Genomic DNA, 18,705 nt, shown 5'->3' with positions numbered 1-18,705 from the left:
CCAGTAGCTAGGGCTGTTCATGGATCAGGTTGGGTCAGTTTACTATTTTTTTTTCAATCGATTCAACCTGGTCGGGTTACCTTAAGATTAAACCGAAACCGACCATCTATTAAGTAAAATTGACTTAGTCGGTTTAGGTCAGTTTGGGTCGTTTTGGTTTAGATATATACATTTTTGAAATATATATTGCAGAATATATTTTCTAAAAATATATTTAAAACTGAAATATACATTTCAGAAATATATATATATATATAGCCAAAAATATATATATTTAAAACTGAAATATACATATTATATATAATATTTCAATGAGAATCTAAAAATACATTTAAAACTGAAATATATATTTCAGAAATATACATATTATATATAATATTTCAGTGATAATATATTTATAGATAACTTGGTTCGGTTTTGATTTTCATGTGTAAAAACTGAAACCAAACCGAATTATCGGTTTACCCATCTTTCCAACCCGAAACCGACTGATGGTGAAGAAAAACTGATTAAATCAGATTGGGCCAAACCGGTTTGGTCGATTTAAATTTATTTATAAACAGCCCTACCAGCAGCAACAAGGGCTAAGGTGACAATTGACAAATGTTTGTGAATCATTGGGAAACAAATCGCAAGGATGGTTAAACTCCAAGCCTAGGTATACACTCCAATGGCTCTAAGATTTGGGTAGGTCCTAGTAAGACCTAATTGTTTCGGTTGATGCCCAAATTGCAGGCAAAAAGAAATTGATTGATCATTCTGAATGGTGATCTTCCTCTGTGAATTTTGAAAACCCGATCGTATGTTTGAAAAAAAAAAAATATGTGAACTTCCAACAACTGTCTACAAGAAATTACATGAATCGTATGTTCATGAAGTGTACAAAAAATTTCAGCACTTAACAACTATTTACAAAAAATGTCAGCACTTAATCACTATCTACAAAAAATTTCAACAACCTGACCCTATGTGCTTCTATGTCAGATTGGGTGATATTTCAACCTGTATCGTATGCTCATGAAAATAAACAAAAAAAAAAAAAAAAAAAGGTCCAATTGACCCATAAGTTCCTCACCATTCCATCATTCCAGCCCAATGAATATCAATGGCTACAACTTCATTCAAATTCAATGACCCTTGTCTAAATTTTGATGAATTTTATAGGATGCTTCATGCACCATTGGAGAAAAACTGATGTTAGGCAATGATTATGTACATATAACTTACAATATAAATCCAACAAACATGATGCACTGACAAATTAGTACATCGCACCTAAGGAAGATACCAAATTATAAAACAAATCAGAATATTATTTACTGACACATAAAACCTGATTATGAAAGGAACTGAATGATAAACGGTTTGAACAACTTCCCTATTTAAGAAACTTCAAAAGATCAACCATATAACTGTTTTTGTATTACTTTGTTCATCAGTAAATTGATCAGTTGATTATCAAACCATTATCACTGTTTGCTTGGGTTTTAGATGGTGCAACAATGTATAATTTCAACGAATTAGATACTGTTAAATACCTCAATCTGGACCTCTCATGACTCAACTAATGCCCATGTCCATAACAGGTCTACTGCTATACATTGGGCTGAGTGTTGAGGTTTGAATACCAAGGACTTTTACACTGATTGTAAAGCTATGCTTAAGACAGTCAACATTCAATTAATGTTGGGCTCAGTTCATGTTTATGGTCTCAGTTATAGGTTGGCCTGGTACAGTAATCAAATGTATAGACTATTTGAATGAACCATACTACTGAACATAGAATAATGGAATATTGGTTTTGTATCTCAATTTCATATGCACCTAAGACATTAAACAATAATCAAATCTATTTTTTAAGACAATAATTCATTTCAATTTAGATGTTTCCTACCACTTGATATTCAACATGAAATGTGTTCTCTTTTATTTCAATTTGGATGAAAGATTCACTGCCATGGATGGGAATGATGTATCTGTTGGCCATGTGATTAGGGGTGTCAATTGGATTGGATTTGGTCCAATCTGATCCAGTCCAATGTGAGTCCATTATAAATGGACCAGGTCCAATCCAATAAATGTTTTGGACTAATTTGGACCGGTCCAATTCAATGTCTGGACCATCCAATATGTTCAAATTCATTCTGATTTACATTGATTTCAACCCAAACCCAGTCCATTGACACATATTCTTATCTTATATCAATGGACCAGATATTGGCTTAATCCAACCCAACCCAATATAAATTTGTTATGGACGGACGAGGTCCAATCCAATCTAATAAATATTTTGGACCGGATTGGTCCAATCCAATATGTCTTGTTGGTCCATCCAAATTGATTTTGGACTGGACAGGGTCCAATCCAAAACTGATCCATCGACACCCTTACATGTGATTGCAGAACTGATTGAGATGGGATTTGACTTTTGTATAGTTACAGAAGCTATAGAAGCAGTTAGCCCATTCACTAGACAATGCTATTGAGTTCCTCTTGAATGATTTTTGCAGAAAGAAAGCATGTGTATCATCTGGTTTAAAAAGTTCTACCAGTAATGCACATAGTTCAGGTGAAAGGGTTATTCAAATCTTCAAAATCTCTGGCCCGGATGAAACAGTCTAGTATCATTGAGCATCTCCAATCATCAGGTAGAAGCAAAAGAAGCAAGATTCACGATGCATCCAATACATCCCATTCTAGTTCAAATCATGGAGCATCTTCCTAATATGGATCAAAATGTTAAATCACCATCTCCTCAATCATCCCTACATCTGGATTATAGTACACAAGGCCAAGTTTTAGGACTAGATTGGGAGCAGAAAGTCAATTACATATTAAACAAGCATTATGGCTTATCATCATTTAAGAGTTTCCATAAGGAAGCCATAAAGGCTTGGTTAGCTCACCAATATTGTCTTGTTCTTGCTACAACAGGATCTCATCAAATGTTTTCCTTACATATTTAGTTACAATTATTATCAGTAATCAGTAGAGCTGATTTAACTCTTGTTTTAACAACTTTTATCCTCTTCATCCACCTGCCGAAGGTGTTCCATTGGATCTTTCACTTGTTCCAGAAAGCTTTGTAGATACCCTTCGTTCCCGATATTCTTGTACTGCCTTCAGACCTGGCTCTATTTGTGAAGGTAAAATATAGGCCTCTGTTTTCACTCTTCTTAGAACCAATGTATCATATATTGACATATCCACCTACTGAAAAGAGATTTTCTCTTATGGCAATGGCGACACAGTTTTTCTTCCCTAGCAACAATGTGATATTTCAATCCCTTTCTTTTATGTTCGGTGATATTGGTGCGAACTCTAGCAGAGATCGGACTCGAAGGAGTTGAGATGGATTACATGAGGGTTCTCGACTGGGTTTCAAGCAGGGCTTAGGTCAAAAGTGAAAATCTATTCGAAAACAGTGAATTAGGGGTGAGGTGTCTATTTTCATCATTTTGAAAATATTAATTCAATTGTGCAAAGGATATTCTTGTCAAATGACCCCTTCTGTTAGCCGAGTTAACGGGGAAGGGGGTCTTTGTCTCACAGCCAAAGTACCGGGGGGGTCTTTGTCACGGACCCCCTAATTTATCCTTTTTTGTCAAATTTTTTAAAGTGCCACTAAGTTTTTAAGAATTTGATTTTTGGGAAAATTCTACATCAGTACCATGTACTTTGGACCTAATGCCACTTTGGTCCCCCAAACTTTAAAATGTGACAATTCAGTATCCAAACTTTCAAAATGTGTCAATTTAGTACCTACCGTTAACCAATTGTTAATTAGTCGTTAAGTGGGCTTTTGAAAAGACATAAATGCCCTTCAAGTGTCATCTAATTTTCTCTATTAACCATCCAAACGTTGACAAAAAAAAATGAATAGTCCAAAATCCATTTCTCTTCTATTAAAGAAAGTTGGGGTCACGTCTCAATGGGCATTCTGGTGATCCCAACTTTTTTTAATAGAAGAGAAAAGGATTTGGGACTATTCATTTTTTGTCAACGTTTGGATGGTTGATAAAGGAAATCAGATGACTCTCGAAGGGCATTTGTGTCTTTTCAAATGCCCACTTAACGGTTGGTTAATAACTGGTTAATAGTAGGTGTTAAATTGGCATGTTTTGAAAGTTTAAGTATTGAATTGTCGTGTTTTAAAGTCCGGGGACCAAAGTGGCACTAGGCCCAAAGTACAAGGTACTAATAGAGAATTTTCCCTTTATTTTTTTACTCCTATTGTCTAGAAATTGCTTTAAATTATCCTTAAGTTTTATAACGATTGACAATCGTTGATTACCATTAACACAAAGACTAAAAAGGCTATTTCACCCTTCAATCTCTTTAAATTTTCAAAATGGAAACAACCACTTCTCAATTTCTGCCTTTCCAATATAGAAGGGAGAAAGACAAAGCTCTTAGTACATAGAACCAATTTGACTACAGTTTCCGCCACCAAGTTTGGTCCGAGAATATGATTCATCTTATCAGAACTTTGAGAAGCTATCATGAACTTCCGCGTCCCCTCTTTGATGAAGATCATAAGCAAAAATACATCATTTCTCAACAAACTCACCTCTTGCACTATGTTCCATATTTCGTCTACGGTTTGGGTCATCAAAATTGTTGGAAACTATTGAAAATCAATCACGTCAGAGAGAGTTCTATCACCCATTCCAGTGATGATATTTACTTAGATACACAATGCAACTGAGGTTATGGCATCAATAAGACGAATGGAAAATTTTATGTATCTTTTTTTTCGACAAATGAACAACCTATGTATTTGATTCCAATGCTAGGTACTATGTATCATTGCCTAACTTACATGCTGAATTGGTATCCCTTGCTGAGCTCTTAACCAAGCACGAGAAAGATGTAAATAAGGCAGCAATATATAGCAGGCTTGCTTTTGAGAATGTTGCTAGTAAATATTTGCATTTTGAGAATGTTGTAGATGCTTCTTTCTATCGGCAACAAATCTATCATTTTGTTTTCTTTTACGGCACATCTCTTAAATAGAGGAGTTACAACCATACCTATACCTTCGATGGAGTAGTAGCTGTAACTTCTCACAATGGTTAAACAGAGGAGTTGTCTCTCTTGTTGATTTCCCCTTGCTAGATGCCTCTTGGACTTTTAACTTTTTTGCAGATATTAAATTCCTTATCTATCACATTGAATAAACAAAGTATCCTGGCAGGATTGATTTTATAGTAGTTTCCTACAATTTTTATGATATTAAATCATATCCCTCATCCAAACCATATTTGAAAATGGAAACAAGGCAAAACTGCATTCAAACACAACTCTCCATTCTAATTATTAAAAAGGGATTCATACAGCTCCCCTATAACCTCTAAACAACCGCAATTTGACTACAAAGAGTAAATGTATGGGCATTTTTAGCCTAGAGAGTAATGGGGTCTCTCTCTACTGTTGAAACAAGACTGAGAATTGTCAAATCCCCTATTTAAGGTTTTTGGTGATAGGAATAAAATTCTTTAAGAAAGCAGAGCATCATTCACAAAAGGGGTTAATATTGGGTTTTAAAAAAATTCTATTCTTCGTGTGATGTCACATCTGAACAGATTGTGATGGAACACTAATGGATTTTGTTAACGGGAGAGGAGGATTTAGTCAATTATCAAAAAACTTAAGGATACTTTAAGACAATATATAAACAATAGGGGTAGAGTAAATTATTTCCTAAACATTATAGGTACTTAAAAAATTTTTCCATTTTTTTTTTTGGATTTTCATCTATGATACCAAAAAATCTTAAACTTGTAACCAATCAATGAGGGGTTTCATAAATGTGACAAGTAGTAATATTTCTCAAAATTCATGGAGGATTTGGTCAAAGCTCTTCCATGTCATGTATATCTGGCAGTATACTAGATTTTTCCTTCATTTAAAACCAAATTGATTAATATAATTTAGATTAAATTGCAAATAGGTTTGGGGTAGTTTCACCTTGGCATGAACTTTCAATGTGTCACTTTGGTATTTTAGTTTTAATAAATATATTGGTAAAAGACTTGAACATACCCTAAATTTTCATCAATTGACTTAAATATACCCTAGGCTTTTCAAGCCTTACTCTTTTACCTTTCAAATTTTAACAAAGTTCTGTTGACACTTGTCAGGTGTTGTGTTGAAGAAAAACTTATTAGTCATCACCATTACAACAATTCCAGGGATTACTCTAACAACTTTGAGTTGTTTAAGCTGATGAAAGCAGAAAGTCAATTCCTTCTCGCAATAACTCGTATGGTATATTTTAAAGATGAATTTGGAATCACCATGAGGGCAAAATAGGATTATATGTGACTTTTTTTTTATGGAGGGTATGTTTAAGTCTTGTGGCGTCAGCGTATAAGGCATATCTAAGTCTATTTTAAAACATTAAGGTATGTTTAAGTCAACTTTTGAAAATTCAGGGTATGTTTAAAGTATTTTACCCTAAATATATATTTAAGTCCAACTCTTTTAAACTAAAATTTGTTGATTTTAAATGACTTTGTTAAGTTAAGAATAATGGTGAGTTAGATGATTTTTCAAAAAAAAAAAAAGATAAATCTCTTAAAGTATCTCTAGTGATCACGAAATTGTCAAACTGTATTCTTATAGTTTAGATATTGTCTTGCGATATATTTAAATTTTCTAACAATTGTCTAAAACCTTTTTTTACCTTAATTTTCCATCATACTTCGTTTACATATGACATCATGTAAGTGATAATTATTTTAAAATTCTTAAAATACCCTTATTATTCGAAAGTTTTGGTGGCTGCCATTATTGCAACAATTAATGCTCAGTCTCTGGGCATTCAATATATATGAATAAGCCCTTCGTCAATTGTAGATCTTTGTTCACCGAAGACAATTAACAGATATGAAATGGAGGGAAGGAGACGTTGCTGCTCTTCCACACTGGTTCTTGAGTACAAAAATTTGTGTAGACCTCAGCTCTCAGCTTTGTGCAAAGTACCCATCCTCTCCCACCGCCATAGCTTTGATTGAGAATTTGAGGTTCAGACCTTGGCTCTCAGGCACACTACCAGAACCATGCCATGGGTTCAGGGGTTGCAGGGGTGAAGAGAAGAAGAAGAGGAAGGGTTTGTTCACGCAGGGGGATCTCTCTTCTCCGTCTCCCTCTTTTTGTCACCGATTATGCCATGATGCCATGGGTTGCAAGGGTAAAGAGAAGAAGAAGAGGAAGGGTTTGTTGAAACCCTAGAATTCCCGTTTCACAAATATTCCATCTTCTTAAACACATTTGATGGTGCGCAATCCGGCCGGTCCTAGCTATCAATGACCTTGCCTCTGACTAGAGCAACAGGGAGCCTGAAACGGAGAAGATGAGGGAACTCTGGGGGGAACCTAGTGAGATTGCTCCGAAGCTCAAGTTAGTATTCTCTCAAAGGCAAGATAAAACCAGATAGCGCAAAGTTTGCATACCTTGTTGTTGGGGGTAGGGGGCCTTTTATAACCACTTCGCGCACTCACTCCGAGGCTTCTATCAGGTCGGGTATGATTACTTCTGTGCTTCTCCCAGTTCGGGTGTCATCCCTTCTACTGGGACAGAACCGCCACTACTCCTTGTCGGAGCCGTCTCTGTAACTGGAGATGGCGGTGGCAGGTGGCTGTTTGAAGTGCGGCTGTCAAGCGTGAGATCCCAAATCAGTCAGGTGCACCACCCCTGGATACAAACTTTCTCGGTGTCAGGCATGGTACGGTTGTTCAGTTTGGCGTCCTGGAGGCGAAGTGCTGGAGTGGTGAGCGAGGTGAAGTCTTGAGTTTGGAGGTGTGTCCCGAACTGCCATAAGGCAGGCTAGTTCGGAGAGGTGTGTCCCGAACTGCCATAGGGCAGGCTAGTTCGGGTTACTATCTTTTGAGTTTGGCTCAGGACCGAAGGGAGAATTCGGGCTCCTAGTAAGGAGTTCGGACTGCTGGTAAGGAGTTCAGACCGTTGGTTCCTTCCCTTGGTGCTCTCGCCTTAGGCGTGCTGTTTGTGTCAAACTGTTGCCTTTGCCATATGTTGCGTAATTACGAGGTCGGGCCAAATCTTCCTTCATCAATTGCCCCCCACTCCTCGTGCCAAGGGTCTTGCCCTGGCGCAGGGAGTTTCGTGAAGTGGTAGGTGGATTTGTCTCGTACTTCGAATCTTGATAGCGCGAGGTGCGTTGTCAGGGTTCTTTGGTTTTCTCGAGCGTCCAAAAGGCGGGAGACGTGCCTACCTGCTTACAAATGCTGACAGACGTGGTGGTGTGCGCTTATTTTGAATTTCAAAAAAGCGTGCCACTGGGAGATGTGACAGCGGTTCTTTTCGATTTTGAAAAAACACGCCGCTGCCGTTTGAAAGGCAAGGAGACGTGCGCTGGTCGTTTTGTTAGTTTCAAAAAGACGTGCATGGCATTTTGTCAGATTCAGAAAGACGTGCGCCAACATTTCATCAGTTTCAGAAAGACATGCGCCAATCACGTCTCAGTCTCAGGGGAAGTGCAGTCAGCGCAAATGAGGGTCATCAGATTGGCTCTGATCTGCACTGTTGGTTCTCGATTACTGTGGGTATAAATAGTAGGGGACTCCAGTCGCTTTGTCACTTCTGCGTTTTGCTTCTTGAGCTCGCGTCCAGGTCTTTTAGCTCGCGTCAAGGCTTTTTAGTTCGCCTTCAAGGTTTTTTGCTTGTTCCAGTTTTCAGAGTTTGTTCAAACCTTTTTTCGGGTGAGTACTTTCCTAGAATCCACCTTTTCTCCTTGAAGTCTAGCTTGGATAGATCAAACGGTTCTTCTAGTGGGTCTGATGCAGGTTCTACGAACCGAGTTGCATCCCCCGATGGCCTTAGCGATCCTGAGGTAGAACTTGAGGATGAGTTCGAACCCGTAGGCCGAGCCGCTTTGGGTAGTTTGGCGTCTACCTCTCATCGAGGTCGAACGCTAGACAGGTTTGGTCCTTCGACCATGACGCCCGAGGGGCTCCAATCCCTTATTACCTCTTACAATTTTCCTGGGGAGTACGCCTATTTCATTCCTTCGGGTAGCTTTCCTTGGGAACACAGTCCTGATGAGATCGTGATATTTCAGGAGCAGCTCGCTGCGGGGCTGCGACTGCCTTTCCACCCCCTTCTTGTCGAGGTCATAAACCACTTCGGCGTTACCATCGGCCAGCTTCACCCAAACTCAATTCGTAACTTGGTGGGGACAATCTCCTTTTTTTGCGAACAGGGCTTTCCTTTAGACTTGGAGATATTCTCCTCTATTTTAATGCTCAAGAAACAAGCGGGTCCTCTTCCTGGGAGTAGGCGGGCGTATTACCTGTCTCCTCACCCGGGTTTTAAGCTTTTGCACGAACTTCCCAACAAGGTCCCAGCGTGGAAGTGGGACTACTTCGGGGTGCGAAGTGCACAAAGGTGGCCTTTTCAGACCGGGTGGGGGATGGCCGCCCCCGACTCCGCTGTCACTCTTGATAAAGAGACGATGAAGGGCCTCTGGCAATGGGCATGGCTAGGACTAAAATGTCATCAGTACCTGACGGAGGCCAAGCTCATTGCGGCTGGACTGAGTTCGGGTAGGTTCCTTGCTCAAGAGGTTTTGTTTCGCTTTGTTCTTTCATTTTTTTCTGATGCCAAACTCTTTTTTGCAGGTGTGATGGACTCAGAGAGGACTCGCGGTGGGCACCTGTTCCAAGGTATGAAAAGGAAGTGGGTCGCCAAGCGAACTTGTGCCGAGCTGCCCTAGGATGCGGAGCCTCATGTACCAGACTATAAGTCGGAGGATCCGCCCAGGGAACCCGAGGTGGCTCCTTCAATGCAAGAAGCGGTGGGGGGCCCTTATGCGGAGACTACTCACACGGGTGCCCCCGCCTACTCTGGGTCCGCTCGTACGCGAGTTGGGCCCTCAGGCTCAGGAACTCAAGGGGAATTTAGGAGTGTGTTGTCGCCGAACTATGCCCTTCAGAAGAGTAGGGAGGCCACCTTCCCCGAGGAGTCATAGCATGGACTGATCTTCCCTTGAACCAGATCGTCTGTCGTGCCACTACTCATGCTATGGTGGTGAGTCAAATTTCTTGTCGGGCTTCTTTGTTTTTATCCCTCTTGTTGTCGTTCTCTTAATCACTTGTTCCTTTTGGTAGGTGAACTCTTCTCTTCATGCCTTAGAGGCCCAGGTGGAGAGGAGCTCGAGGCAGGCGCAAGCTGTCGAAGAGGCTTTTCGTGCTGCCGAGGCGACTACCCGAGCTGCTGAGGCGGCTGCTCATGCTGCTGAGGAGGCTGCTCACGCTGCTATGGCCAAGCAGGCGAGGTCTCAGAGGGATGCCGAGGCCATCGGTGTGGTCGTGAAACATATGGCAGACCTGAGGCTGGACCTACAACATCAGGTTGAATACCTTCAGGGGGACATAAGGGAAAGAACGCAGATCTTTTCCCAAGGCATCGAAGATGCCAAGAAGAAGGTCGTTGATGAGTACATCGCCTCGCTGCGCTTTGATGACCTGATGGTGGATTCGTACAGAAGGGGATTTAAACTGAGCTGGTGGATTATCAGGAACACGTACCCCGAGATCGATATTAGTGCCATATCCACTTCGCACATAACTCAGGAGATGGTCAACGCTGCTGATGGCGAACCGGATTCCGAGGGCGAGGCAGGACCTTCGGGTGTCATTGAAGTGCCTTCTGATGAGGAAGAAGTAGCTCCGGGCTTGTGAATTTTTTTTTAATCAAATGTACGCTTCCTTGTCTTGTAATGGGATGACTTTTCTTTTGGTTAAGTGTTGGTTGTTCTCTCCCGAACTGACATATTTGCCGAACTGATAATATGCCCGATCTGTTTCTTACCTGAGTTATTGCACTCCTGTGACCTGTTTCGGTGTTTAATACTCGATCTCCGCTTCGCTTGAGTCTTTAGCTGACTTTTCTTTGCTTGCCTATGTCGAGGTTCTTCCGTTATCTTGGCATCCTGGCCCTTAGGCTCTTGTAGCGATTTCATCCACTTCACTTTGCGGTCTATAGGTAGTATCGCCTTAAGTTCACGATGTTCCACGCTCGGGGTACTTGTTTGCCTTCTAAGGTTTCGAGCCCGTATGCCCCTTCGAGCGCTCTCTTTAATCTGTAGGGCCCTTCCCAATTTGGTCCAAGTTTGCCCACGCCGAGTTCGGGCACCATAATCTTACGGAGAACCAGGTTGTCGACTCGGAAGTTCCGTTTTTTTACTCTGGCGTTGTAGTACCGAGCTACTTTCTGCTGGTAGGCCACTGTCTGAATGTGCGTGAGGTCTCTTACCTCATTCAGTAGGTCGAGGTTGGAACGTAGCCGTCTCCTAGTGTAGGTATTTTGATTTCCGCTGGGATTACCGCTTTAATGTCGTAGGTGAAGTTAAAGGGGATCTCTCAGGTGGCAGTTTTTTCTGTAGTCCAGTGAGCCCATAAAACACTTGGTAGCTCATCCGCCCACAACCTTTAGCTCGGTCTAGTCGTGCTTTCAGTCCGTGTAGGATGGCTCTGTTCATTACTTTTGTCTGACCGTTTGCCTGCAGGTGTGCGACCAATGTGAAGTTTTGACGAATTCCCATATTCTGACACCATTCTTGGAACTTGATATCCTCGAACTGTTTGCCGTTGTCGGAGATTAGTAGTCGAGGAAGCCCGAAGCGACATACTATGCTCTTTCAAAAGAAGTTCTATATGTTTCGAGCTGTAACTGTTGTCAGAGGTTCAACTTCTATCCATTTTGTGAAGTAATCTACTGCCACCACTAGGAACTTTCTCCCACCTATTGCTGGAGGGAATGGCCCCAGGAGGTCGATGCCCCATTGCGCAAAGGGCCATGGGCTGGTGAGGTATTTGAGATCGGAAGTAGGCTGATGGTGGATGTTGGCATGCTTCTGACACTTGTCGCATTTTCTGACGAGCTCGACGGTTTCTGCCTTCATCGTTGGCCAGTAGTATCCTTGTCGAAGTGCCTTTTGGGCGAGTGCTCTGCCCCCAGGTGTCCACCACAGAGTTCTTCATGAATGTTGCGGAGTACGAGCTCGACTTCAGTAGGTCGCAAGCAACGCAGGTAGGGGAGCGTGTAGGACCGTTGGTACAACCGTTCATCTATTATGACGTATTTGGCTGCCTAGCGCTGCACCCTCTTAGCTGCATTGCGATCCGCAGGGAAGGTTCCATCTAGCAAGAAGCTCGCGAGTGGATCGATCCAGCTCGGCTCTGCTTCAAGGACGGGAGTGACCTCCTCTGCCCCACCGAGAATGCTAGGCCGAGGTAAGTCCTCTATGTACACGGTTCTCATGGCGTTGTGACTCGTGCTGGTTAGCCGGGACAGGGCGTCGACCTCAGTGTTCTCTGACATTGGGATTTGCCTGATGAAGTGTGACTAGAAGTTGAGTAGGGCCTCCTTTACTTTTGTCAAGTATGCGATCAGGGAGAGCTTGCGTGCTTCGTATTCACCCGTAACCTGGTTGACCACGAGCTGGGAATCGCTGCAGATAACTATGTGCTTCGCTCTTACCTTTTGCGCTAGGTTCAGTCCAGCTATCAGTGCCTCGTACTCTGCCTCGTTGTTGGATGCCGCGAACTCAAAGCGTAGTGCGTATTCCAGTTTCGTGCCACCCGAGCCGCATAGGACTATTCTAGCCCCACTGCCCTGCTGGTTCAAGGAGCCATCTATGTGAAGGATCCAGGGCTCCTCGTCCCAATTCACACTTGGCCTAACCAGGAGAGATGCCACACTGGCTGCTACTTCACAGGGTTCAAACTCTACCGGCTTGGGAGCTCCGGGTTCACCCGAACTGGGGATCTCGCGCTCAACCGGCTCGGGGGCTTTGAGGCTGAATGTGCACTCGGCGATAAAATCTGCTAAGGCTTGGGCCTTAATGGCGGTCCGCGGCTTGGACTGGAGGTCGTACTCGCTGAGCTTGATGGCCCACTTCGTTAGCCGACCGAAAACCTCGGGCTTGAGTGAGACTTGTCTCAGAGGTTTGTCAGTCAAGACGACGACGGTGTGAGCTTGGAAATATGGGCGTAGTTTCCGAGCTGCAACTACTAGTGCGTATGCTATCTGCTCTGCTCCCTGTAGGATTTTACTAACATAATAAACGGGCCGCTGGACCCGATCTATTTCTTTTATTAGCACCGAACTGACCACCTCGTCGCTCACCGAGAGGTACAGTTCTAAGACCTCGCCTTCCTCAGGCCTGGCTAAGGTTGGCACAGTGGCGAGGTAGCTTTTTAGCTCGTCGAACGCGAGCTGGCAGTCTCGGGTCCATTCGAACCCTTTGCCTTTGATCGCCTTAAAGAAAGGGAGACAGTGGTCTGCTGATTTGGACATGAAATGGTCGTTTAGCCTCTGAACCTCTTTTACTTTTTGGAGTGGTCTCATATCTAGAATGGCCTTTATCTTGTCGGGTTGGCCTCAATACCGCGCCGGTTGATAATGTACCCTAGGAACTTACCCGATGTGACACCGAAGACACATTTGTTGGGGTTCAGTTTCATGCTAAATTGACATATCATTTGAAGACAAAATATAAGTCTTGTATTAATTCCTATGAGAACTGTGTCTTGACGACCATGTCATCTACATAACATTCTATTTTCATGCCAATTAAGGGCCAAAAAAGCTTATTTACAAGTCTTTGGAAGGTCGCCCCAGCATTATTTAATCCGAAGGGCGTGACCTTGTAATAGTACAAGCCGAACTCGGTTATGAAGCTGGTTTTTTCATCATCGGACTGGTCCATCCTGATTTGGTTGTAGCCTAAATAGGCGTCCAAGAAGCTTAGCAGCTCATGTCCCGAGGTCGCGTCCACTAGGCGGTCAATTTGGGGTAGGGGGAAGTAGTCTTTTGGGCAAGCTCGGTTCAGGTCAGTGTAGTCGATGCACATGCGTCACTTGCCATTTGCCTTTTTCACCAGCACTGGGTTGGCTACCCAGCTCGGGTAATGAACTTCCCTTATGAAGTCCGCTGCGATGAGCTTTTTGACCGTATTGTCGACCGCCCTCTAGCGCTCTGGGGCTAAGTTGTATTTCTTCTGTCTAATGAGTCTAACTACAGGGTTAGTGTTAAGTTTGTGAGTTATAAGGTCAGGGTCAATACCGGGCATATCGGCCGCGGACCATGCAAAAATATCTAAATTTTGAAGTAAGAAACTCACAAGTTCAGTTCGTAGAGGCTCTTTGACGGAAGCACCGATCTGTAGCACTCGAGTCGGATCTATAGCCGAGGTCGGGATCGCGAGCGTTTCCTCTAAGGGCAAAGCTCGTTCCTCGCCCCGCTCCGTAGGCTGCTCCAGTTTGAGGTCATCGGTTGCCTTGGTTTTTCCCTTCAGGGCGGCAACATAACACTTGCGGGACTCAAGCTGGTCGCCCCGCGCTACCCCCACACCAAAGTCTGTGGGGAACTTCATTGCCAGATAGTAGGTGGAGACCATTGCCCGCAGAATATGCGTAATTGGCCGCCCTATTATGGCATTGTATGGGGAGGGGGTCGCGACCACCAGGAAATCATGGTTGAGTCTGACTGCGCAAGGCCATGTGCCGACTTCCATAGGTACTGTTATCCTCCCGAGCGGCCTGACTTCCTCTCCGCTGAAGCCCACCAGAGGAGTGTTTGCGGGGTTCAACTCGCTTCTCTGCAATTATAGCTGGTCAAACGCCAACTTGAAGAGGATATCCGCCGAACTACCCGAGTCCACAAGTACGCGCCGGACTTCGAAGTCGCTGATCCTTAGTTGTATGACGAGCGTGTCATCATGGGGATAGTGGACACCTCGCACGTCATCTTCTGTGAAAAATATCGGTTCTTCTATTTTCGACCTCTTTGGAGGGTTCTGTTCTTCTTGGGCTGCCTCGCGAACTGACGTCCGAGCTGCTGCCGAAGTGCAACCTGCTACTACCGAACCTCCCACTATCACATGGATGGTTCCCCAAACTGGCCTCTTCTGGAGGCGGTCGCTGGAAGGCTTCAGCCGATCTGCTGCTGGATTCGGGGGCATCCTTTCCGTGCTCCCCTTATCAACCTGCCTTATTATTATTATCATTATATTGTACAAAATTTCTCAAGTATCCGCGACGGATAAGTCCCTCTATCTCATTCCAGAGATTATTACACTGTTCGGTACTATGACCATGATCTCTATGGAAACTACAGTATAAATTCTTATTTCTCTCATTTGGATTACTCTTTAGGCGAGGTGGCCACTTTACGTAGGGGGCGTCCTTGATCGTCATCAAGATCTCGGTCTGCCTTGTGTTTAACGGCGTGTAATCCGTCCGAACTGCTAAGGGAGCTCGGAACGGCTGGCTTGGCTTCGCCTCTCGGGCCTGGTTTCTTCTGTCGCCTGGGTTGGAGGGCTCACCTTCCCTTTTTCTTTTCTCGACCTCGCCTTCAGTTATTTGGTTGATTTCTTCCTCTGTTCTCATGAACTTGTCCACGAGCTTGAGGAAATCGGCCACGATCGCTGGCTGGCTAGCCACCATGTGCCATTTGAACTCCTTGTGCGTTACCCCTCTCTTGGCTGCCGCGAGCTGTACCGCGGGGTCTAATCGCAGTATCTGCAAGCATGCTTCATTGAACCGCTTGATGTAGCCCCGTATGGATTCTCCTTCCCTCTGGACTACCCCGAAGATGCTTTCCTCGGTTCTGGGGCACCGCTTGCTGGTAACGAAGTGTGCGGTGAAGACCTACACGAACTGGGCCCAGCTTCTTACTGACCCAGGGACTAGGTTTCGGTACCAGGTGCGGGCCACCCCTTGAAGGTGGTGGTGAAGGCCACACACATGCATGATTCACTGGCCCTAGCGAGGTGCATTTGGGACTGGAAAGCATCGACATGGTCGTTGGGGTCAAAGGACCCATCATACTTGTCCAAAGGTGGGAGTTTGAAGTCTCTGGGCATGGGGACTGCCATGAGTTCTAATGCGAGTGGGGAAGGAATTGAGAGAATTGGGGCAGCTTTTACCTCGTTCGAGCTCGTCTCTTCCTTTCCTATGAGCTCGAGCAGAACATAGGTGGCAGTTCGGCGACTTTGTCAGCGCCTTCATTGAGCGGGCCTGGTACTGGCACTGCTGGCCTCCGTGTTGCCGAGCTCGATGGGCCTGGAATGTTGGTCTGCTGCTAGGGCGTTGAACCGGTTCTCCGTGAGCGGGAACTCAGGCTTGGAGTGCCGAGGTGTCGACTTTGTGGCCGACCCACCTGCGAGCTGTGAGGCAGGGGTAATTTTTCTTTCCTTTCGGCCTGGGGATGAGGCCTGGCTATTAGGGGGGTTCTGGAGTTGGGAAGTTTCTCCTCGGTGAGGGCGTCCGCCTTGAGGGGAGGCCTTAACCGGCTTCGAAACAGGGTGCCGAGGTGGAAGCAGTGACTGGTTTAAGTGTAGCTGAGGGAACTGCTACTGATAATTGTGTTGGGAGAGGTGGTGTAGTACCTGGTGCTGCTGGAGTTGATGCTACTGGAATTGTTGCATTTGGGTTTGCATTGCCTGCATGCATTGCATTAGGTCGTCCAGCTGGTTCTGGCGGGTCGCCAGTGGGACAACAGTTGGTTCAGCGAAGGTTGCTTCGATAGGGAGTGGAAGAGGGACGTTCAAGGTAGGAAGGTTCAGGGGCACCACTGCTTGTGGCGCATTCAAGCTGGGGATCCCATCCACTGAAAGAGGGATGGTGAACTGCCCAATGCACACCACGGGAACTTGGAGTTGTTCCCCGGTGGTGGTCGTTTCTGTGCCATTCCTGGCATTGTTGGAGGAAGCCATGGGTGTTGGGAGTTTTTTGGAAGAAGAGGAGGTAAGAGAGGTAGGAGAGTTTTAGAGGGAGGCTTTTAAAAGCGTTTCCCACAGACGACGCCAATTGATGGTGCACAATCCGGCTGGTCCTAGCTGTCAATGACCTTGCCTCTGACTAGAGCAACGGGGAGCCTGAAACAGAGAAGATGAGGGAACTCCGAGGGGAACCCGGTGAGATTGCTCCGAAGCTCAAGTTAGTATTTTCTCAAAGGCAAGATAAAACCAGCTGGCGCAAAGTTTGCATACCTTGTTGTTGGGGGTAGGGGGTCTTTTATAACCACTTTGTGCACTCACTCTGAGGCTTCTGTCAGGTCGGGTATGATTACTTCTGTGTTTTTGCCAGTTCGGGTTACTACCATAGGGCAGGCCAGTTCGGGTTACTGTCTTTTGAGTTTGGCTCGGGGCCGAAGGGAGAATTCGGGCTCCTAGTAGGGAGTTCGGACTGCTGGTAGGGAGTTCGGACCGCTGGTTCCTTCCCTTGGTGCTCTCGCCTTAGGCGTACTATTGTGCCGAGCTGTTGCCTTTGCCACGTGTTGCGTAATTACGAGGTCGGGCCAAATCTTCCTTCATCAACATTGAAAACCAAAATCTATCTCTACATCCCTGATCTGATCACCCATCTCCTTGAACCTCCCTTGCATTTCTTAACGAAGCTTATTGAGAAAGAACTTTGAAACCAGATCTATCTCCAATCTCCGATCTCCGATCTCCTTGAACCTCCCTTGTGAGCCGTCATCTTGCTTTTCTGTGTGCAACTCAGGTCTCAAATTTTCTTGATTAATTTGGCACAGATTTTATATATGTATTTAGCTCGCTAAATGATTGTGTGGGTTGATTATGTTGATTGCAAGGAAGGGAAGAACTTTGAAATCATCGTACTTGGGTAATATTCCTGCTCTCAGTTAATGGAATTTATCAGTTCTAATAAACCCATATCTGGATTTCGAATGACTTCCGAAGGATTAGGATTTTTGTTTTCACTTTTGTTTCTACTTCTCGTTGTTAAGAAGCCACTTCTTGCTCTTTATCAATCGATTGCACTATTTGTTTGTGGTGAGGGGTGATTTGGCACGACCTAGGAAGAAGGGGATACGTAGACGTGACCTGCTCTAGGGGTGACAATTCAGCCAAACGAACCCATTTTGTAACATTCGGAGCTCGAGTATCCAGTCACCTCGTCAATAAAAAACCACCTCGGCATGGAGACACCTCGACACCCAATACAGTTCGGGAATAAAGAATCGAAGCGCCAACTCGGAGCTAATGAGCTGAAACGCCACATAACTGACTCCAAAGGCCTTCCCAACAGACCCTGAATTTCTCGAGATCACGATGAGGCTCGTCCTAGCTCTGCTTGAATCGGGAGTAAACGATAAACCTTGTCAACATATTGCTCTCCTTCAAAAATGAAACAAACCTTATATGCACAACTTAGAGATCCCAAAGCTCTTTCTTAAGGCCCACGGCTACTCCATTATATAAGGACATGAAATTTCAAGGCAAAGGTACGCGTAATTATTTTACTCACTAGCATTCAAGCACTCAAGATTCAACTCGCATTTATAGTAAAAGTACTGAGTTAAGCATCGGAGCGACCTCGCCGGGTCAGCTACCCCAGGTTCTTTGATCTACTATTCTGCAGATTGGCCCAGCTCGCCGCCCAACCAGAGTTTGGGTCATCTTCCAGCTAGGAGTATTTAGATCACGCACCATAAATTGGCGTCGTCTGTGGGAACCGATCGAAAGGTCATCCCAACCTCAGTCGCAGTTTTATCTATCCCAATGGGCTTTTCCAGCAACACCGGAAAAAGCATCAAGATGAACATTACCGGGGGGCAGGATCAACAATCAACCTTCCCCCAAGGCCCTATGGTATGCATTGGCCAGTTTACTATTCCTCTTACCGTGTTCGGAGTCCCGTCACTATCCGT

Source organism: Nelumbo lutea, chromosome 3, assembly GCF_056320005.1.
Source record: "Nelumbo lutea isolate HS-2025 chromosome 3, American lotus-T2T, whole genome shotgun sequence".
In the NCBI taxonomy this organism is placed as follows: domain Eukaryota; kingdom Viridiplantae; phylum Streptophyta; class Magnoliopsida; order Proteales; family Nelumbonaceae; genus Nelumbo; species Nelumbo lutea.
The sequence above is the reverse complement of the archived record's forward strand: the minus strand, read 5'-3'. Positions refer to the sequence as shown.